Raw genomic sequence first — 22,682 nt, 5'->3', positions numbered from 1 at the left:
CCTCGCTGAGACCTGCGGGGATGGGGGCGTGAGGCAGGAAGCCCTTCTTGTCCTCCCCTCCTTCAGTCTCGGGAGGGTGTGGTGCCGTCGGGAGTTGTGTCAGCATCCTGTAAAAGCGAAGGTGGCAAGGCCGACACACTGAGACTGATGGAGCGACTGAGGGCTGCCTGGCACAGCTGAGGATGAAGACGCTCTACAACAACACGGTGTCTGGATCTGTGTGCTGAAGACTCCCGAACCCCAGCACGCAGATCTCAACTCTCCAGGTAGGAGACTGGAAGTTGCTTCTCGGAGGATTCTGACTGGCGTAAGATGAAACCCTTAAAAATATTGACATACGGGCTCCTGGGTGGCTCAGTCGGTTGGGCGACTGCCTTCGGCTCAGGTCATGATCCTGGAGTCCCGGGATCGAGTCCCGCATCGGGCTCCCTGCTCAGTGGGGAGTCTGCTTCTCCCCCTGACCCTCTTCCCTCTCGTGCTCTCTATCTCTCATTCTCTCTCTCTCTCTCAAAGAAATAAATAAAATCTTTAAAATAAAATAGTGACATAAAAGCTCTCCACAAAAATGTCCTCGCCAGGTCCCTGCTAGTGAAGCTCACAGTCGACAAGTTCAAACCATAGGCTCAAAGTAGGGTGACCACCTCATCCCCATTTGCTTGGGATTTTGTCGGTTTTTGCACCGAAGCTCCCCCATCCTCACACACCCCTCTGTCCTGGGCAAACGGGGATGGGCGGTTACTGAGCTCATGTCCATCAGCTTTTTATTTTATTTATTTATTTTTAAGATTTTATTTCTCTGAGAGAGAGACAAAGAGAGTGGAGGGAGGGGCCGAGGGAGAAGGAGAGGCAGAGAATCCCAAGCAGACTCTGCGCTGAGCGCAGCGCTCCATGCCAGGCTCCATCCCACCACCCTGAGATCATGACCTGAGCAAAACCAAGAGTTGGAGTCTTAACCGACTGAGCCACCCAGGCACCCCTCCATCAGCTTTTAGTTCCTCACTCTTAATGGTGAGCAGAACAACCAAGGTTCCCACAAACCTGAGAAAAGTCTTTAACATCTGGAAAACTGAGTCTAAAATGAACACACAGAGCAAAGGAATTTGGAGGAAAAGGTTCCACGGGGATAAGTAAAGCTACCAGAACTATTGCTATCCTTGAAGAGGTGAGAGAAGAGACCACCTCCAGTAAAGATGCTGAGACAAAGAGGTGATTATTCTTTCTTTTATTCATTCAGTCAGTAACCAAATATTTCTTTTTTTTTTTTTTTCGTTTTTTTTTATTTGAGAGAGAGAGACAGAGATAGTGAGAGAGAGAGCACAAGTGGGGAGGAGAGGGAGAAGCAGGCTTCCCGCCGAGCAGGGAGCCCGATACGGGACTCGATTCCAGGACCCCAGGATCATGACCTGAGCCGAAGGCAGATGCTTAACCGACTGAGCCACCCAGGCGCCCAGTAACCAAATATTTCTTTTTTTTTTAATTTTTATTTATTTATTTATTTGAGAGAGCGAGAATGAGAGAGAGAAAGAGAGAGAGCACATGAGAGGGGGGAGGGTCAGAGGGAGAAGCAGACTCCCTGCCGAGCAGGGAGCCCGATGCGGGACTCGATCCCGGGACTCCAGGATCATGACCTGAGCCGAAGGCAGTCGCTTAACCAACTGAGCCACCCAGGCACCCTAATGTTCACGTGTTTTACTGACTGCATGTGTGCCTTAAATATTTATCCATTCACCGGTTGGTAAGTAGAATTTGGTTTTTCATTTTTGCAAACATAGTTGTAATGAACTCCTTGTATGTGTTTCTTCATGGAGATATGTTAGTTTCCAGGATATATAGTCAGGAAAGTAATTGCAGGGTTATCAGGTGTATGTATATTCTGATAATACTACACAGCTTTCCAAAGTGATTTTGCCAGTTTATGCCTCCACTAGTGGAGGAGGGGAGTAGATACCATTAGCCAAGACCTTCCCCAACCCCTGGTTCTATCAACCTGTTAATTTACTGTTAAATCCCTGATGAGTGGTAGGGTCTGATTACTTCAATTTTCATTTCCCTGTCTACCAATGGGGTTGCGTGTTTTCCATGTGTGTAATGGCCCTTGGAGCTTCTCTTTCAGAGACTGCCTACCATATCCTTGCCCGTTCTTCTACTGAGTGTTTTTCTTGTTATTATTGATTCAAAGATGTCCTTTATATATCCCAAAGACTAATTCTTTGTTGATTATTTGTGTTGCAAATACTTTCTCCCAATCTGTGGCAACAATGCAAAGTGATAAATGCTTTTATCATCTATCATTTACATTTTAATGTAGGCAAATTTACCACTCTTTTCCTCTTGGCTTGTGAGTTTTGGGGTTTTGTTCATGAAATCCACAGAAATATTTTTTAATATTTTTCTCCATAGGGGAAAAGGCTCCAGTAAAAATTCCTGATCTAATGCTAAAAGTCCTTTGATTCATTGTAAGGTGGACTTGTAAGGTTAGATAAACAATGTAATAAATTTGTAAGGTTAAATAAATAAATAGTGCTCAGCAGGGCAGAGAGGACAATTTTGTCTTTCCAGGGGAGGTTTGGCAATGTCTGCAGATATTTTTGTTGTTCTTTAGTGGGCAGAAGCCATGAATGCTGTTCAGCATACTGCAGTGCAGGGGCAGCTGGGTGGCTCAGTCGGTTAAGTGTCCAATTCTTGATCTCAGCCCAGGTCTCTATCTCAGGGTTGTGAGTTCAAGTCCCACATTGGGCTTCGCGCTGGGAGTGGAGCCTACTTCAAAACAAAACAAAACAAAAAAACCCAAACATACTACAAATGTGTAGGGCAGCTATCCCCTCCCCCCTCAAAGAATTATCTGATGAAAGTCGATAGTGCCCAGGTTGAGAAACTCTGAGTCTGGAATGGAATCGGTTTGATTGCTGTGTTCTCACAAGCCAGGAACACTCAGGTACAGAGCCCCTACATGGAGGGACTTGGCATTGTGTCTGGGGCCATCAGTACTTAGACAAGTAACACTGGATCATTCTGTCTTGAACTTGGCAAATACACCCCAGCCAAGTGTGGCGAGTCTACTGGTGGAAACTTGGCTGAGTCTGCCAGACAACCTAATACCTTTGCTCAGATCGCAATAGGAGGGGGACGGGGTGCTGCCAGGGCTTTCTCATCAGGGCCTTATTGCCATGCTAATGAACCCCAACATGCATTATTTGTATTATGCACTGTTTCCAAAAGGCATACCCTATTTTCTGGTCCCAACCAAATTATGTTTACTTCCTTGTTCATTAAAAAAATCATGCTATGCATCTTGACATGGTGTCAGTGTGCCTCTGCTTCTTTCTCTGTAAAATGTTGGAATTTGGCAACAGGAGAGGTTCTCCGATGCTGGTCTGTGCAGGCTGCAGAATCACCTGAGGAGCTTTTAACAAATACAGGTCCCCAGGATAAACTCTGGGGGATTTGCAGGTGGGGTGGGACTCAGCAATCTATACCTTTCCCAAAAATTCCGGAAGGATTCGGGACGCCTGGGTGGCTCAGTCGGTTAAACAGCTGCCTTCGGCTCAGGTCATGATCCCGGGGTCCTGGGATCGAGTCCCGTGTCGGGCTCTCTGCTCGGTGGGGAGCCTGCTTCTCCCTCTCCCACTCCCCCTGCCTGTACTCGCTCTCTCTCTCTCTCTCTCTCTCTCTGACAAATAAATAAAATCTTTAAAAAAAACAATTCCTGAAGGATTCTAGTAAGTAGCCAAGCGTGTTTTTGAACCACCAGACCCACTGAGTGATGGGATTTGTTCGATGTCACAGAGTCTGAATTAATGACACTCATGTGCCAACAGCGACTTCTCCAAGACATGCACAATCTTTGGCTCACAGAGAGCTTTCTCATGCCCAAAGGGACTCCCTACAAGGCTTCCTTTGGGAGTCACAGTCAGTCTGTCAAGCCACCAGGTATCCTTTGGCCAAAGATGTCTTCCATAGTGAGTTTATCAAGGGATATGGGGGCACTGGCTCCCTGAGGCTACCTCCATTCATGCAAGAGGGCACTCACTCATTCACTCACCCATTCCTGTGGGAATTATATGTTCAACAAATGTTTACTTGCTCCTGGCATGTGCCAGGCACTGTGCTAAGCCCTGGGAATACAATGTTGACAAATACAGAGGCAACTTCCACTCCCTTTGATCTTATAGTATCCCAGGTGAGGGTAATAATAACCACCACCACAAATACCTCATTACAACTTAGGTGAGAACCGTGAAAGCCTGGCTCTAACTGGGAGGCTGCCGGGGGAGTTTCTGAGAAAACTAGCCTCAAGCTGAGGTTTGAAAGACAATAACGGCTGTATTTGTCTAGGGCTGCTACATGCCACATACTATTCCAGGCACCTTGTAGAAACCAAGGCATTTAACCCTAACACAGCACCCTGAGGGAAGTGCTGTTCTCAGCCTCACCCACACACACACAAAATGAGGCACAGGAGAAATCATTCGCCTAAGGCCACAGCCATGTGGGGACACCAAGATATGAACCTGAACAGTTTGAGTCCAGAGCCCACACTCTTAGGTACCATGTCCTGGGGCTTTCAGGATGAGGAGGGTCAACCAGGCAGGGCCTGTATGAAAAATTCCTTCCAGAAGTTTGGCTGTGAGGGGAGGAGAGAGACAATGGGGAGCTGGAGTGTAATGGGAGTTGCAAGGATAGAAAAGACAGCATGTTTACAGTCCTTGCAGATTCTGAGAGGACTTTCTCCTCCATACTTGAAGGAAAATGAGGACCAAGGAAGTTTAAGGGAGAGTCTCACAACCAGACCTGGCAACTCGGGGCTCCTTCCAATATGCTGCTTCTCTGCAGCCTCACTCAGTCTCCCCACATCTCCCCAGAAGCCCCTCTTGCTCCCTCCAGGTTCTGCAAACATGCTCAGGGACTTCACAGATCTGAGCCAGAGACCATGGAGACCCTTCCAGAGGTTGGCAGCCTGTGATTTCCAGATCTGCTCTGGGAGTGGGATGGACCTGTGCACTGAGAGCTGGCAGTTCTTCCTCCAGCATCAGATGAAGCTCGTGGCCTCATAAAGCCTTCTGAAACATGGCGAAGCCCCTTCTTGGGAAATGTCTTCATTTACAGAGAATGACCTGAGACAAATGTGCTTGAAGCCTGTGAAGTGTCTCGATATTCTACCCTCCAGTGCCTGCTCTTGGGGATACTGGAGAAATACTCCAGCCGTTCATTACATTTTAAAAATCCCAAATATTGTGTTCCATCATGGGCCTCATGCATAGACATTTGGTTGGTGAAGTAACGCTCCCCAGTTTCCCAAAATCTGATTTGCGAGGTGCTGTTTGGTACAAGGCAAGGAAGCAGGTGTAGTGATGGCACAGATGGGGATCAAGAGACTGAGCATATCTAGGTATAAGCAAATATCCGTGGAGTTTCATCGAGGAGTGGGTGGAAAGGGGGCGACAGAGTGACTAGATGGGGTTGGCGGGGGCAGCGCCTGCCCTCGGGGCTGCCGGAAGCCACGCAACTGGCCGACACTGGAGCGGACAGGAGGACGCTCTCTCTACTTTGGAAGTGGATTCGCGATGGAGAGCGCCTCTTTCCCCAGAAAGCCGACATGCCAGCTGGGAGCTAGGAGTCACATCCCCTCTGTCTCCTCAGCGAGGAGTGGCTGCTGACACGTGATTGCCGGCCTTCCGTTCTCCAGCTGCCTGCCTTCTTCATCGACGTGGTAACTTCCGGGATGATAAACGGGATGCTGGTAGGGCCCAGCCCACTCTGCTCTTGGATGTGACTCTTTCTCATGGGAACGCCGAGGCTACACTAACCTGGCATGTGGCCTTCCCGTGGTTGAAGGCTCCACCTTGCAGGAGAAGGAGAGTTCACAGTCTCCTCCACCAATGGTACCTGCTACCCGAGCAACAGCAGGGCCAAAAGCTCCAGCTTGCCCTGCTTCCACCTCTTTCTCCAGCTACTCAGTGCTGGCTCATCAACAAGGCCATCGACCAGGTGGCATGCTGGCTGCTTAGGAAGAGGCTGGCTGACATCCAGAGTGTGCCATCCTGCTCACCTGATTATTAAGAGCCTCATATGCAGTGGTACTCTTTGGCGACAGTTACATGGGATCCAGTTATTGTCACACCCGGGACTCATTCTGCGAGGATCTTACGTATAACTTTCTCCCAGACGTGGTAACAGTTCCCCTGGTCTCACTCCTTCTGAGCCTCTAGCCATCCAGCCAGATGACTAGTTGCTGCCCAGGAATTAGTGAAGAGCTAGGTCTCTGACCATATCTCCTTTCAGGAACCCAAAATTCTGCTCGTTGCAAAGATTCCTCTGTCCCATAGGGCTGCCCCGCAGCCGGTGTCAGTCTTCTGCCTTGTTGCAGACCATTGTGGGGAACCTTCTGAAAACCAGACTCAACTTCTTCTCGGTCCAAGGGACACCCTCCCCTCAGTCCCCCCACCATGAAGTCATGGCCAAGGGTAGAAGGCAGGTGGCAACGTGGCAGAAGGTGGTGTGCTGGGGTTGTGCAGCATCTGTTCCAGCAACCTAACCATACCCCAGGACCTGCTCATGTATTCCATTGTCCCTTGATGATGGGGTGCCTCTGCATGCATCCAACCTTGCTGGGTTAGATAACAGGCAATTTCTGATGGAGAGCTTAAGGCACATGGCTACCAACGTCCCATGGCCAGGTATTCTATCTTCACCAGGGTGCAGCAGCAAGGTAGGAGCTATTTCTCAAGAGAAGAATATTAATGGCCAGAGAGAGCTTGGTTTTGATCCCTGAACTCTGGGGCCTATTAGGGCTTGTCACAGGCTCCACGGAGCATCTTGGCTGCCCCAGGACCTTGGAATACCAGTGGATCACTTGGGTCACAGGGGCCAAATGGCAAGCTAGATCCCTGGAGAGCCTTCTCTTGCTCAGAACTTCCAGGAACAGCTCTCAAAGGCACACCTCAGTACCACGAGAACTACTTCCTCTTCTGTGACCAGAAAGTCACCTGTCAGTATGGGTACTCAGCTCTGCAGCTGCTAACCCCCAAGCCATGCTTCTGCCGCCATATTTTGGAAGCCAGTACAGCTAGGAAACTGCCATGATCAGGAAGCTCCACAGAAGAACCAGACATGTCCAAGAGGTTTTCTAGCAGATACTACAGAAGCTGCAGAGGTTTCGTGTTTACCTCCCTTCTGCCTTCCAAATCTCTCCCAAATGCCTGTTTGACAATCTAAATCACAGTCACTACCTGTGTTAGTCTGCCAGGGCTGCCATAACAAAATACCAAAGCCTGGGGGGCTTAAACAACAGACATTTATTTTTTATTTACTAATTTTTTTTAATTGAGGAAGAATTGACCTATAGTATTATATTAGTTTCAGGTGTACCACATAGAGATTTGACACTTGTGTATATTGTGAAATGATCACCACATGAAGTCTAGTTAACAACCATCTCCTCACGTAGTTACACATTTTTTTCTTGTGGTGAGAACTTTTTTTCTTAATTCATTAATTTAGACAGCTCGAGGTGGGGGTGGGGAGGGGGAAAGGAGGAGGGAGACAGAATCTCAAGCGGTCTCTGCTGTGTTCAGAGCCTGATGCGGGGCTGGATCACGATCTGAGCCAAAACCAAGAGTTGGACACAACCGACTGCATGACCCAAGCGTCCCTCTTGTGGTGAGAACTTTTTCAAGATCGCCTCAATTAGCAATTCTCAGATATTCAATCCGGTAACAGACGTTTATTTTCTCACAGTTCTGGAAGCTGGAAATTCAAGGCGGAAGTGCTGCGGGGTTGGCTTCTCCCGAGGCCTTCCCCCACTGTGGCTTGTTGGCCGCCATCTTGCCGGGCTCTCACACGGCCCCTCTGTCTTTGCACGCACGCCTCTGGCCTCTCTCCCTCTTCTTGTGAGGACACGAATTCTACTGGTTGAGGGCCCCGTGCTGATGACCCCATGAAAGCTTAATTACATCTTTAAAGCCCTGTCTCCGAATGCAGTCACACGAGGGGGTTAGGGCTTCAACCTATGAATTCTTGGGAACACAATTCAGCCCCTACGAGGACGCTAACTGCAAATGAAGCGAAGGAAGGCAATGTTTGGCTTTCTAGACTCTACAGAACAGTAGTTGGAGGTGGAGAGGGATAATTCCAGCCAGTCCCCCGCATCTCACCTGCCGGGAGGAGGCGAGGGTCACGGGGCCCCAGCCGGAGGGCCCGGAGCCAGGCGGGGACACAGCTTCTCAGCATTACACATGGCGCATCTTCCCTGGGGCCCCAGCTTTCTCTGGCTCCGCACAGATGTAAAGCAAAGCAGCCTCATATTTCCTGGGCCCAGGGAAAGTTTAATGGGACCTAAGAATATCCTTCTGGCTAGCGGTGTTGAACCTAACCTTCCTTCTCCACCCTTCGGAACTAGGTAAGTGGACTGGTAACCAGCCTAAACCTCTCCTCACCTATTATAACGGGTGCAGCCCTAGTGACCCACGGTCTCTCACACGTCTCGTCTCTTTGGAGCAGATACTATTACTATCCCTGGTTTTGGTCTCAGGACCCCTTTACATCTTCAAAATTATTTGGGACCCCACAGAGCTTTTGTTATGTGGGTTCTAGGTGTTGATATTCACTGTGTTAGAAACTAAAACAGAAGGAAATTTTAAACACTTATTTACTAAGGAATTCAAACGTAACAATAAATCTATTACATGCTGGCGTAACATTTTCATGGAAAATATCTATATTTTCAAAACCGAAAATAAGAGTAAGAGGAATGTCATTGTGTTACTGTTTTGAAATCTCTTCAATGTCCAGCTTAATACCTCTGCTTCTTTTATATCTGCTACTGCTTTCAGTCCACTGCAATATGGCACATCATGTGGATTCTGGAAATCTCCAGTGTATACTCATGAGGGACAGAGAGAGTAAAAAAAGGAAATAATATCTTGGTATTACAAAAATAGTTTTGACATTGTGGGTCCCCCAGAAGGCTCTCGGGGACTCGGGGTGTTGTGGGGGGGTGGTATCCAGATTACACTTTGAGAATCACTGCCCTAAGTCAGCATGTAAATTAAAGCAACGAATGCCTGGTGTGTAGCCTGCCTAAAAGAGGAGCTCCCTGGTGAAGCCTGACCCCAACAGCTCCTGAGCAGGAATTGCTAATTTACAACAATAAAGGACGTGGTAAGATACACACAAAAGTTTTAGGGGAGTGTGAAAAGAAGAAAAAGAGAAAAGCAGAGACAAGACAATTGGAAAACCCTTGAGTGAGATTCAAGAAGAAAAATGGAACTTTCCTACATAATATTGAAAATCTCAAAAAGAGGGCAGCACGGAACTAAGCCAGAATGACAGCGTCGGGAGTCCTCTGCTGGAGGATATGGGAAGAGAAGCAGGAAGGCAGGCAGGCAAAGGGGAGGCAAAGTATATCAGCTGGGGCATCTGAAATGAGTGACGAGAAGGGGTTTCTCTTCCATCTTGTTTTAAGTAGTTTCAGAACCTGAAACAGGAAGGGACTGTAGCGATTATCTATTCCATGACGGCATTTTACAGTGGGGCAGCTGAAGCCCAGAGAGGTTGTTACACGTCCGGGTTCACCCACCTGTCATCAAGCAGTCAGCACCAAAACCTGTTCTTCCTGCTCGCCCATATGAGCAGGACAGAAGAGCAAAATAGACCCCTCTGTCTCTCCCTCTGTCTCTCTCCCTCTCTCTCCTTAGATATACTCAGACACAGACAACATAAACATATTCATAGTTTTTTTCCCCTTACTTTCCAAATTTCCTATTAACAAAGTCTAGGAAATCAGTATGACCTGCCTCAGTGATTTCTCTTACCGCCTTTGTGCACAAAACATGATGCAGCGACAGCCATGGCACCAGTTTCAGGCCTGTGGAAACATCTGTGTGTGGCAGATGTGACACCACCCTTCCCCCTTTTGTGAGAGAAGTCCGTTCTGGTCTCAGCTCCCTTTGATTTGAAGGAACAGACGTGCAGGATCTACAAGAAAGCTTTAGTTTGCATGCCCACAAGAGGGCAGCACCTGAAAGAGCAGTGCAGGGTCCCTTTGCCTTGTGGAAACTCACCAGAAGCTTCCCGGGAAAATTGCAGCCTTGCTGAACCGTTAATTAAAAGACTCAGAGTATTCATGGTTTCCTCGTAAATGGCCAGCCTACTAGGAAAATTAGACGATCATCAGGAGGACCAGAATAAGGTTTCCACTGAATCCTTTTGGAAATGTATCTCTTATTTCTAATCTAATCGATTTGTTATTTTCAACCAAAAACAACTTATAATCTTCTCCGTGATTTCCACTGCCTTGTTTCTGAGGAAGTTGAAATGAACTTTATGTTTCATTTATTTTTTCAATTGTTAAGATGAGGACTGCCTGTCACATCTGACTGCCTGTCACACCTAAAGACCCAGAGTTCCTGGATCTTTAACACCCGGTGCATCAGACAAACGCCCAGATGCGCCCTTTCCCCCGCCCCCACCCAAGCTAAGGGACAATGCTGGCTCCTCGGTGATGGAAATCCCTTTGGGTGGACGCTGGCTTTCCTGGGTCAGAGGGCAGCTGGGAGGACTGCTCAGCCCCACGCTGCTCTGGGGGTTTCAGGACCCGTGATCTGATCCGACTGTGGGGCCAGCCCAGAGATATCACGAACCTGAGCACAAACCTGGACCCCGACCCCCCCTGGGAGTGAGGGCAGGTCTGAGGGGGCAGAGTGTCTTCGTAGCCCTGGCTGAGGCACGGCCCAGGGAGTTGTCTCTAAGCCTTTATCTCTAGCGTCATCCCCAGCCCAGCAGCAGCACCTGGGAACTTGTTAGAAACGCAAATGCTCAGTTTCCACCCCAGACCAGCAGCGTAGTCGGAGACTTGGGGGCTGGGGCCCGGCAGTCAGTGCTTCAGCAGGGCCTCCAGATAATTCTGATCCCCACGCAAGCTTGAGAACCAGCAAAGCAACATTTCAGTGGGAGTGTTCATGGTTGCAAAGCCAGGGGAAGCTTGAAGTAAATTATGGAGGAAGTGCGCGAGAGAATATAGAAAAAAGAAGAAAAACAGAGGAAAGGCATTTTCAAGCAAGCATAGAATGGAAGGGCTTCTCCTACCCTGCCTGGGCGTGTGAGGACTGCTAGCTGCACCTGCCCCATGGGGTTGTCAGCAACTTCGTGTCTCTCGAGAGCTTTCCCCTCTCCTACGTCAAATTTATTTGGCTACAAACAACTTTTGTGGTAGTGACCTTCTATTCAGCTACTATTACTCCCCTCACTGCCTCCAAAGCACACAGAGAAATTGGAGGGCTGATGAAAATGTTTCAGGTCTACTAAATACTAAAGCCTTCCCAAACACTGTGTACTTTTTAGAGAGAGTTTCTTTTTATTGGGATTTCGGATTATTGAAAGGTTATCTGTGTCCTGTTCCTAGAGGGATTAGAATAAAACAAAAGAGAGCAGAACATACCGTGATGTGTGTTGTGTGCTGTCCTCCCTCAACTAGCTCTGCTTGTCTGACCACGGTGTGGGCAGCCGGTGGGAAGAATCTGAAGTCATTCCAGAAAATATCACCATGAGCCCGGGAGGCTGAAGCTGATGCAGATGGTTGCTCAGCAGCCCCCCGAGAATGTGAAAATTCCCCCACGTGAAGTGATTCCTTCCAGACTTCTGCAGCTCTAGCTGCAGGAGGTGCCTGTGACAGCCTCGTGCCTCAGTTTCCCTTTCTGGACAACGAGAACTTTAGGGCCTCAGGACCTCTGACAGGCATATGGCCCTTCTGCCCAACTCTGTTCCTTCTCTCTCCTCTCGCTGTCCCCCTTGCTCTGTTCTGTGTCATGGCCATCTCCACTCCTTGAAATTCCTGCTCTAATCCACATATTTTGTGCTGTTTCACAATCTTAAATTAATTCGCATTCAGCCCAGCAAGCTACTTGCCCGTCTTGTTTGTACCCCATGAACTCTCTGCCTTGAGGTATAGAAGTAGACACTTATCAATATCCCTGTTTTATAGTTGAGGGAAATGAGGTTCAGAGGAGTTGGGTGAGTTCCCCAAGATCACACAGCTAGTAAATGACAGAGGGGGGCGGTTCCAGTCAGGCATCTGACCCCCGAGGCGGTGCCCTCAGCGAGTCTCATTATTAATATTGGCTTTTCCTGCCTTGCAGTTTTGTTTTAGAAGGAAATGAGACAGCATCTGTAAGAAACTTTCAAAAAAGTTAAACCCCATAAAAAGGGAAGGAAGGGTGCTGTATTTTTTCAAGCTAGTAGGAGACCCCACATTCCATCCTCCCTGATCAGTTTCTGTTCCCGTTCAGGTTGTCTCATCATCTGACTTAACCAAAGTGCTCAAATAAGGGGGAACAACGATGTTCGAAGTCTGAAGCACCAGCTCCACAGACCGCAGCTGCAGGATGAACGGACGTGCAAGCAGGTGAGGCCGAGCAGTAAGACCGGCGTCCCTCCCCACTAAGTCACGGACCCCAAGAGCAGAGCAACGAGCAGAGCCCGCGACGCTGTGGGGGACACAGTGGAATCTATCCCCACGGCTTCCCCTCAGCCAACAGGGCTGCTGCTTCCACTTACAGTTCTCTCTTCTCCATTCTCATCTCTCTCACTCTGGTTCCCTCTTCTATCTTCACACGTTTTCCCCCCCCCCTCTTTGTGAGGGAGACTGTTGTTTGCCCACCCACGTCCACTTGTTCCTTCGTTCATAATAGCAGACACTTAATAGCTAGGCACGTGGCTGCCCGTCGGGAGGCCATTTCCCAGCCTCCCTTGCAGGTGGGTCAGGATGTGTTGCTGTAGGCTCAACAACTAACCATCGTTCCACTCTGGTGGGGGACGTTCATAGTGGGGGGAGGCTATACACATGCAGGGAAGGGGGGGTATGGGCAGTCTCTGTATCTTCGCTTAGCATTGTTGTGAATCTGAAACTGGTCGCATGAAGTCCTTTATTTATTTATTTTTTTAGATTTTATTTATCAGAGAGAGAGAGAGAGAGAGAGAGAGACAGGCAGGCAGAGGGAGAAGCAGGCTCCTTGCTCAGCAAGGAGCCCGATGTGGGGCTCGATCCCAGGACCCTGGGATCATGACCCGAGCTGAAAGCAGACGCTTAACCGACTGAGCCACCCAGGCGCCCCTCATGAAGTCCTTTAAAAGAAGCAACACACATTCTCAACTCAGAAAGCTTAGAGAGACTAACGAGGGGAAAGGAAAAGAAATGAAACAAAGAAGGAAAATCACTCACAATTTTACTTCCCCAAGCTGGGGAAAGATGACTGTTAACATTTTGGAGTATAAACTTCCAGGATTTTTTTTTCTATGTACACATTCACTTTGCCCTCTGCACAAATTTAAATGTTTAAATTGGCTTCCAGAGTAACTTTATCACTTCGTGTCTTAATATATCCTTGTTGTCATTGTTGATTTTTATGTTACAAATGATAACTCTGAAAGCATATGATCAGAAAAGTTTTTCCTTGGGCACCTGGGTGGCTCAGATGGTTAAGCATCTGCCTTCGGCTCAGGTCATGATCCCAGGACTCTGGGATCGAGTCCCGCATCGGGCTCCCTGCTCCTTGGGAGCCTGCTTCTCCCTCTGCTTCTCTCTCTCTCTCTCCCTCTGTCTCTCATGAATAAATAAATAAAATCTTTAAAAAAAAAAAGAAAAAAGTTTTTCCTTTGGTATTTGAAAAAAAATGCCCATGGGTTCACATAAAAAAGAAAAAAATCCCTCAGTGATGGCATGAATGTAAGAAAAAGTTGTTATCTAAAAAAAGCCCTTTAATATAGTTTACCAGAAACTCATGTCTATTTTTTTATGTGCCAATATACATATTTCTTTTTTTCTTAAGATTTTATTTATTGAGAGAGAGAGATTGAGAGAACAAGTGGAAGGAGGGGCAGAGGGAGAAGCAGACCCCCAGCAGAGCAAGGAGCCCAACACAAGGCTTGATCCCAGCACCCTGGGAGCATGACCTGAGCTGAAAGCAGGCACTTAACCCACTGAGCCACCCAGGTGCTCCAGTATACATATTTTGTATTCCTGACTCAACAATTAGAGACAGACACGTTTGCCCTATAAAATCCAGGCAGAGGCTGCCTGACGGCTGGCCCTGTGGGCAGAGACGAGCTGGATGCTTATGAATTCAGCAACGCTGATCTCATCTATTCTGTTACTGGACTCCTCCCAAATTCAGACAAAAACCAGCTCTGAAAGAACGCCGTTTCCCAGTGCCTCCCTGGCTGTTGAGCTCACTCACATCACTTCTATGCCATGTCCTCTTAAATTGTATGTATGCTCTCTCTGAATCACAGAAGGACAAGCCACTTAATTCTCTAACCTGTAGACCGGCAGGGGACCTGTGCCTACACCTCGGATGCGGGAAGAAGGAGACACAATTTCCTTTCATCCCCCTACTACAGTGTGATCAAAATACCTTGAGCACTTGAGCTTCCTAGGCCAAAGGACAGAAGTGGGCAGATCACCGTTGTGCTCCTCAGGGGCCACCCCAACTTCTGCAGTCCAAACCATGCGTGGCTTAAACAATCAATGAGGAAGGCTTCGGTCAGATGCCCCGAAGAGGGGAGTCATTCTTGTTTGGGGCCACAGCGTCTCTGGTGTGTCTGATACGGGATTTCTGACACACTCTGTTGTTTGGATGGTCCTCCGAAATGCAGTACAGTTGCAGAGGACAGGCCCATGGGATGGAACATTGCGGACGTTTCCTGGCAATGGTCCTTTCTCAAAATCCAATCAATGGAGCTGTTGGGGCCCAAAGAGAGATGACCTGAAAGTGGCTGGGACCCCGGGGGTAGCTGAGAGGCCTCATTCAGAATAAAGCTGGAGGCTCACTTGTGCACACGCGGCTGCTTCCAACTCCACCCATGTGGCCTGGCTGAGTGCTAAGGGGTGGAGGGGGCCAAGGAGAGGACTGGTGCCCAGAGCCTCCCATCGTCGCTCCCTGTGCTGCCTTCCTGTCAGGCAGGCGCACTTACCCATTTCCTATCTCCATCGTCTTGACCATTCCCTGAGAAAGAGTTCTAGAAAAGTTCCTCTGATGGGCTAAATGTTTGCCTTAGGGTCAAGGCTTTCTTGTCTTTCACTTCCAGGGTCATTTGTCTTCAATGGCAGTGCACACAATATTGCATTTGGGCCGTGGCCAGATCTCTCCCCGTTTCCTGATCTGCTTCTCCTGAACCTCAGGGAAGTCTGGCTGGCCTGCTTATTCAGGATTCCTAGTGTTTTTTAATCCCTGACAGCCCTGTCTTCCTCCCCAATGTCCATGTTCTTCTCTAGGTTCTGTCTCACCTTTCTGTCTGGTTTGCCTCAAACCCCCTCATTCCCATGGAGCCCTGGTTACTAATCTGATTTTGATCATCCCATTGCTCAGGAAAGAGTCTTTCTAGAATCTGTATACTGACCAGAAATATTGAACTGGGACAGACACCAGTGCCGAGTCAGACATGAGTAGACAAATTGAAGAGTCAAGCATGGGTGGGGAAGGACCTTGGTCAGGAAGGAAATGTCAACAATCAATGATGAAATCTGAGCCAAAGAAATGGGAAAATCCCACGTCTGAGAAAAACCCAAGATAAGAGACAGCTGGGGCTGGTGTGGGTGTAAGCAAGAAACCACACGTGTTGAATCTGGATGAACTAGGTAGGGAGACGTCTGCTGAAGCAGAGTGGTTTCTGAAGGCTTCCGGTGGTGTTTGAAGCCTGGCTTCTGATCAGCATGTGCCTCTATTTCGAGACCATTCAATGGGCTCCTGAAGACTGGATCTGCCTTGGTTCCCTCTTCCCAAGGCTCTTATGGATCCTGGCTCCCTTTGGCCGTGGTTGAAAAAGGCATCTGATTTACACAGCTGGTTTGGCCTTATCCATGAAATGTTTTAGTTGAATGTGTAAGAACTGGGATTCTTTCCCTTGGAGTGTCTTTGGGTGGTTACATGGATGCTCTGGGCAGGAAAACCTTTGAACCACTGGGGATCACGAATCCCATAGTCCCCCAAGCCCCAGAACCCACTGCTGAGTAACAGAGTCCCAGAGCCTTGTGTTTGGGATCCTGACTTCTCTTGACATCGTTCCCTCTCTGCTGCTCAGCCTCCTGTCCTCACTTCTCTTGATCCTCACAACTCGGTTGTATGGTGGGCTCCAGAACTTTGCTTACTTTTTGGGTGTGGGGCAGAGTCTGAAGACTTTTGATCTTTCCTGAAACATTTATTTATTTACCTATTTATATAAGATTTATTTATTTATTTTAAAGAGAGTGAGCTGGCGGGGGGGGGGGAGAAGAGGGAAAGAGAGAATCTCAAGCAGACTCCCTGCTGAGCTCAGAGCCCAACGCGGGGCTCCATCTCATGACCCTGAGATCATGATCTGAGCCGAAATCAAGAGCCAGCCACTGAACCGACTGGGCCACCCAGGCACCCCTCCAGAAGTGTTTTGTTCAGAGAGAATATATTTCTGTTGTTTAAGTCCCCCCGCCCCGTTGTCACTCTTTGGGGTGGTAGCTCTAGCCAGCCAATACACTGGCGGGGCGCCTGGGTGGCTCAGTCATTAAGCGTCTGCCTTCGGCTCAGGTCATGATCCCAGGGTCCTGCTATCGAGCCCCGCGTCGGGCTCCCTGCTCGGCGGGAAGCCTGCTTCTCCCTCTCCCACTCCCTCTGCTTGTGTTCCTGCTCTTGCTGTATCTTTCTCTGTCAAATAAATAGAATCTTAAAAACAAAACAAAACAAAACAACAACAACAACAACAAAAACACTGGCATGGGCTGGAGCCAGGCAGCAAATCCAGGCTGGGCTCCAATGTCCCTGCTTCAGACTGTGAGGACAAGGCGTGCCATCAGCCTGCTGGAAAGGCGGGGTCCTAAACAACACATTACAAATATACTTCCGAGTGTTTTAGAAGAACCACTAGGGATGAGGAGAGGCAGTGCTGGGTGAATTGACCCTCAAGGCTTTGTGTTCCATGTCCTCTATGTTCCCAGCACAGACGGTGAGAAGATGAACAGTCACTGCCCAGGTTGATGACCGATGCCAAGAAGGGCAGCAGGCCTGTGGGGAGGGCCCTCTTGACAAAGCGCTCCCCAGACACTCACACGATTTCTGGACAAACAGGTAATTACAAAACACGGTTTTGTCCCTGCTTTTCACCAGCTGGACTGTGTTTGCTGTTCACAAAGTTTGGTCCCTATTAACCTCCATGCTTCAAATCAGGAAAACACTTCTGCGAATAGCACTTCAGCGGGCTTCATGGAGACAGACCGAGAATACCTTATTTGCTCTATTTGCCAGATAGATAGCTGGACGGCTGTACTGGTGCAGAGACCTGTGAGCAGCTAAAGTGATGGGAAATACCCTATTTTGCAAATTAAAGTTCAACTGATGAGAGGCACTGGGGAAGATGTGCTCATCAACTACGGAGGGCGTGTGTGGATTTAAACCCCTGCTTCAGTGCAGATCATCTGTAATCACTTGGAGGAAGATGCCCCAACACAGCCAAAAGATGCAGGGAAGAGTCTAAAAGCAGGATTACTATGATAGAAGGAAAGTATTTTCTACTGACTTCTACCCCATTCCTTGTCAATGGTGGCACACACAATTTGAGCTATACCAGGTTATTTTTATATACAGCTCACTTGGTAAAAACCAAACCAAACCCAAACCAAAATAATAACAACATTCTCCCAAATCATTCTTGAACGGAGGAGAACATTTTTTTTTTTTTTTTTGGTGGGTGGGTGGACCTGTCTCTGGGCATCTGACCGAAGCCAGGCCAGGCAGAGTCCTTCCTGGGATGGCAGAACTTGCACTGTGGAAAAGGGTCAGTCTCTCTGTCTGCTGCTGGAGCTGGGAAACTAGGCTCGAGAACTCTTGGCAGGTATTATCTGTGGCATGTGGAGGAAGCTGGTCTGCACTGAGAAGGAAGAGATGAAACCTCTCCTTAGAGAAGCAGAGACCAGAGGGACAGAATGAGAGAGAGCCCCAGCCCCGCCACTCCCTCAGCAAGGTCCCGAGAGAAACACTTTCTTTAGTTCTGGGTATTATCTCAGCAGCCCGCTAAGAAAGCTCTGTTTCTTGTGTATGTTGGACTTCAGTCTTCTGTCGTTTGCAACCAAATACTTTGGAGAGACCAGATGGAGATGACCACTGGAAGCCAGGAGTAAGTCAGCCTGAAGCACAAAGCAAAGACAAAGGAAGAGAGTGGGGGTGGGAATGCTCCAGAAAGGATTGTCCGCTGCCTAAATAGAAACCTTCCCAGCCCTCTAACATTTTCCAGGTAAAGGTGCAGCCAGTTCATCAAACTGGGAGTCTGGAAATTCTGCTAACTGGCCTTGCTCCCCAGAAATTCCCCACTGACCTCTTCGAGGTTACTTATAAAACCTGTGGGTCACTCTGTGCTATTTGTTGGGTCAAAGTATCAGAACTTGAGCTTCCTAGGCCGAAGGACAAAAGTACGCAGATCACCATTGTGTTCTGCAGGGGCCGCCCCAACCTCTGCAGTCCACATCACATGTGGCTTAAACAGTCAACGAGGAAGGCGATTAAAAAATAAAAAGTCTTGGGCGCCTGGGTGGCTCAGTTGGTTGGGCGACTGCCTTCGGCTCAGGTCATGATCCTGGAGTCCCGGGATCGAGTCCCACATCAGGCTCCCTGCTCAGCGAGGAACCTACTTCTCCCTCTGGCCCTTCCCCCTCTCATGTGCTCTCTCTGTCTCTGTCTCTCTCTCTTTCATTCTCACTCTCTCAAAATAAATAAATAAGTCTTTAAAAAAAAAGTCATCTTTAAAAAAAATAAAAATAAAAAATCTCACAGATCAGGTAAGTCCAGAGATAAGGCAAACTCTAGGGTTCTAGTGATGTCGATAAGCACCCAGGTTCTTAGGTTCTTTCCATCCTGCCTAGTTTGTATTATTGTTCCCCAGTAGTTACTGTTCCCTTCTGTGAAGACTGCCATCCTTGGTATATTCTCTTCCTTCTCAGATTGGTCTTAGATTGATACGGCAATTCCATGCATCACCTCCTGGCATGACAACATCCAGAGCTAGCAGAGAGACCCTCTGTTCCAGGGGCTTCCTCTAAGAACAAGGGACTTTTCAAGGAGGCCTCAGGAGACTTCCTCTCATGTCTTTTTTTTTTTTTTAAAGATTTTATTTATTTATTTTGACAGAGACAACAAGAGAGGGAACACAAGCAGGGGGAGTGGGAGACGGAGAAGCAGGCTTCCCGCGGAGCAGGGAGCCCGATGTGGGGCTTGATCCCAGGACCCCAAGATCATGACCTGAGCTGAAGGCAGATGCTTAACAACTGAACCACCCAAGCGCCTCCCCCCCTTTTTTTTAAAAAAGATTTTATTTGTTCATTTGAGACACAGAGATACAGAGAGAGAACACACGTAGGGGGAGAGGCAGAGGGAGGGGGAGAAGCAGGCTTCCTGCAGAGCAGGGAGCCCGATGTGGGGCTCCATCCCAGGACCCTGGGATCATGACCTGAGCCGAAGGCAGATGCTTAACCATCTGAGCCACCCAGGTGCCCCTTCCCCTCATGTCTTATTTGCTGCATGGGGTAGATGAATATTAAAAAAAAAAAAAAAAGAAATCTAGTTTCTGTTAGAAAGGAAAATCAATAAGGGAGTGCTCCCAGTGGTGGTGGTGGGAGTCCGTCCCAGGCAGAGCAGAGATAAGGTCATGGCCTGCTCAGGTTGATGGCTGTGGTTGCCACGCTACCCCAATATGGCTCGGCTTGAGTGGCCTGAAGCTTCTCTGTATTCAGTAGATGGGTCAGCAGTGGAACGTCTATTAGTATTAATAACACTAATGAAAAAGAATCAAAAATCCAGCTCTCTGCTCCTCCCCGTTCCACAGACAGCTGCATCTTCTGGTGCAGTGCCAGCTGCGTCCCCAAGACACGATGGTGAAGGTCGGAGTGAACGGATTTGGCCATATTGGGCGCCTGGTTACCAGGGCTGCTTTTAACTCTGGCAAAGTGGATATTGTCGCCATCAATGACCCCTTCATTGACCTCAACTACATGGCCTACATGTTCCAGTATGATTCCACCCACGGCAAATTCCACGGCACAGTCAAGGCTGAGAACGGGAAGCTTGTCATCAATGGAAAGTCTATCTCCATCCTCCAGGAGCGAGATCCCGCCAACATCAAATGGGGTGATGCTAGTGCTGAGTATGTTGTGGAGTCCGCTGGGGTCTACACCACCATGGAGAAGGCTGGGGCTCACTTGAAGGGTGAGGCCAAGAGGGTCATTATCTCTGCTCCTTCTGCTGAGGCCCCCATGTTCATGATGGGTGTGAACCATGAGAAGTATGACAACTCCCTCAAGATTGTCAGCAATGCCTCCTGCACCACCAACGGCTTGGCTCCTCTGGCCAAGGTCATCCATGACAACTTTGGCATCGTGGAGGGACTCATGACCACCGTCCATGCCATCACTGCCACCCAGAAGACCATGGACGGCCCCTCTGGGAAGTTGTGGCGTGACGGCCGAGGGGCTGCCCAGAACATCATCCCTGCTTCCACTGGCACTGCCAATCCCCACCCCCAACGTGTCCGTCGTGGATCTGACCTGCCGCCTGGAGAAAGCTGCCAAATACGACGACATCAAGAAGGTGGTGAAGCAGGCATCAGAGGGCCCCCTCAAGGGCATCCTGGGGTACACTGAGGACCAGGTTGTCTCTTGCGACTTTAACAGTGATACCCACTCCTCCACCTTCGATGCCAGGGCTGGCATTGCTCTCAATGACCACTTTGTCAAGCTCATTTCCTGGTATGACAATGAATTTGGCTACAGCAACCGGGTGGTGGACCTTATGGTCCACATGGCCTCCAAGGAGTAAGAGCCCCCTGGACCACCAGCCCCAGCGAGAGCAAGAGGAAGAGTGAGGCCCTCAGCTGCTGGGGAGTCCCTGCCCCAACTTATCCCCCAAAACACCGAGAATCTCCCGACCTCCACCATTTCCATCCCAAACCCCCTGAAGAAGGGGAGGGGCTCGGGGAGCCCTACCTTGTCATGTACCATCAATAAAGTATACTGTACCCCCCAAAAATAAAAAATCCAAAAAAACCACTAATCCACAAAACTCCATGCCTGAGCCCACTCTTCCCAAAATCACATTCCTGTCTAGCTTCAGGGGGAAAAATCTGTAGTCACCAAGTTCCGTATTTATACATGCATTCTAGTCACTGAAGAAATAGAAGACATAGACCCAGCCGTCAGAAGCCGCTACACTCTAGTTAGGGAGAGAAAAGAATCACAGCGGAAATATTCAAAAACGGAGCTAAACCCCACAGGGCAAAAGTCTCCAGCCTGAGTTGCACGGACCCCAGGAGCAGGCAGGGACTCGGGACCGAGTGGCGTTTGTCTCATCCGCTAGAGGGCGCTGGGGGGGGTGCGGGGTGGGGGCGGGGACAACAGCGGGAAGTCTGTTCTGCCCCATCATTCCCAGCCTATGACAGGTGTTCAGGCAGTGTTTCCCCAGATTATTTAAAGGGCGTCGGGAGAGCTCTTCTGCTACCTCACTCCGCCTCTCTTGGCTTTTCACACTGACTGACCTTAAAATGTGTATGTGTATGAAATACATCGTGTCCTCAAAAGCGTGTATAATGTACCTTTATTTTTATTTTTATTTTTTAAGTAGGCTCCACTCCCAGCGTGGAGCCCAGCTGGGGGCTTGAACTCACAACGCTGAGATCAAGACCTGGGCTGAGATCAATAGTTGGATACTTAACTGACTGTGCCACCCAGGCACCCCTATCATGTACCTTTAAAGTTAAAAAAAAAAAAACCCATGTGGCCACCAACCATTTTAAGAAATAAAACATTGCCACAGCCCTTGAATCTCCCAGAGGCCTCACACTTTGATCAGAGGTAACCATTCGTCTCATTGTCGCTCTCTTGCTTTACTTTAGAGTTTTACCGCAAACGTATGTATGTATCCCTACGCAATGCACTTCGGCATAATTCACTTTTTGTTTGTATTTAATATTTCATTGTTTGAATACAGCGTCATTTATTTGTCCATCCTACTGTGGATGGGCGTTTTGGTTGCTTGAATTTTTGTTATTCTGAATAATGCTGCCAGGAACGGGCTCGTGTGTATCTCTGATGTACATACGTGTGCAAGAGTTTCTCTAGGACTCATGCCGACAACTGTCATTGCTGCCTCACAAAGTATGCACACCTTCAGTTGTACTAATTCATGCCGATTTCTTTCAAAAGAATTGTGCCAGTTTACTCTCTGGCCCGCAGGACTTGAGAGTTTCTGCTGCCCTGCATCTTCATCCATTCTTGGCCGGCAAGACTTTTACATTTGTGTCCATCTGGGCCATGTGAAATCCCATTACCAGTGTTGGCTGTATTTCCTTCCTGATTACTAATGGGGTTAGGAAACGTTTCCTATGTTGATTAACTATCTGTAATCCTGCTGTGAATGCCACTTTTTAAAAAATGTCTTTCAGTCCAACTGTTTTACTTTTATGGGGTCTTCTTACCTTTAGAAGCAATGAAGAGATTTACACAGGTTGAACAAAAGCCTGTCCTCCGTTTTTATTTTTAAACCAGAATATAACTGGACAAATTGACTGTGCAACCTAGGTCAAGCCTGGAGTGTTCCTCATGTCCCTGCATCTGAAATGACAAGCCCACCAGTGAACGTGCCTCACGTTGCTGTCATTTTAGGGCATTGTCTGACAAG

At 48.5% G+C, this 22,682-nt stretch overlaps 1 pseudogene; it reads left to right on the top strand.

Moving 5' to 3' along the window:
• The first annotated feature begins 21 nt into the window (after window positions 1-21).
• LOC112835142 (glyceraldehyde-3-phosphate dehydrogenase-like) lies at window positions 22-21,277 on the top strand (annotated as a pseudogene).
• The last annotated feature ends 1,405 nt before the right edge of the window (window positions 21,278-22,682 follow it).

Source organism: Callorhinus ursinus, unplaced genomic scaffold, assembly GCF_003265705.2.
Source record: "Callorhinus ursinus isolate GAN/ISIS: 27379988/994484 unplaced genomic scaffold, GSC_fseal_2.0 scaffold11, whole genome shotgun sequence".
Lineage (NCBI taxonomy): Eukaryota > Metazoa > Chordata > Mammalia > Carnivora > Otariidae > Callorhinus > Callorhinus ursinus.
Note: the sequence above shows the minus strand (reverse complement) of the source record. Positions and strands in the feature narration are given on the sequence as shown.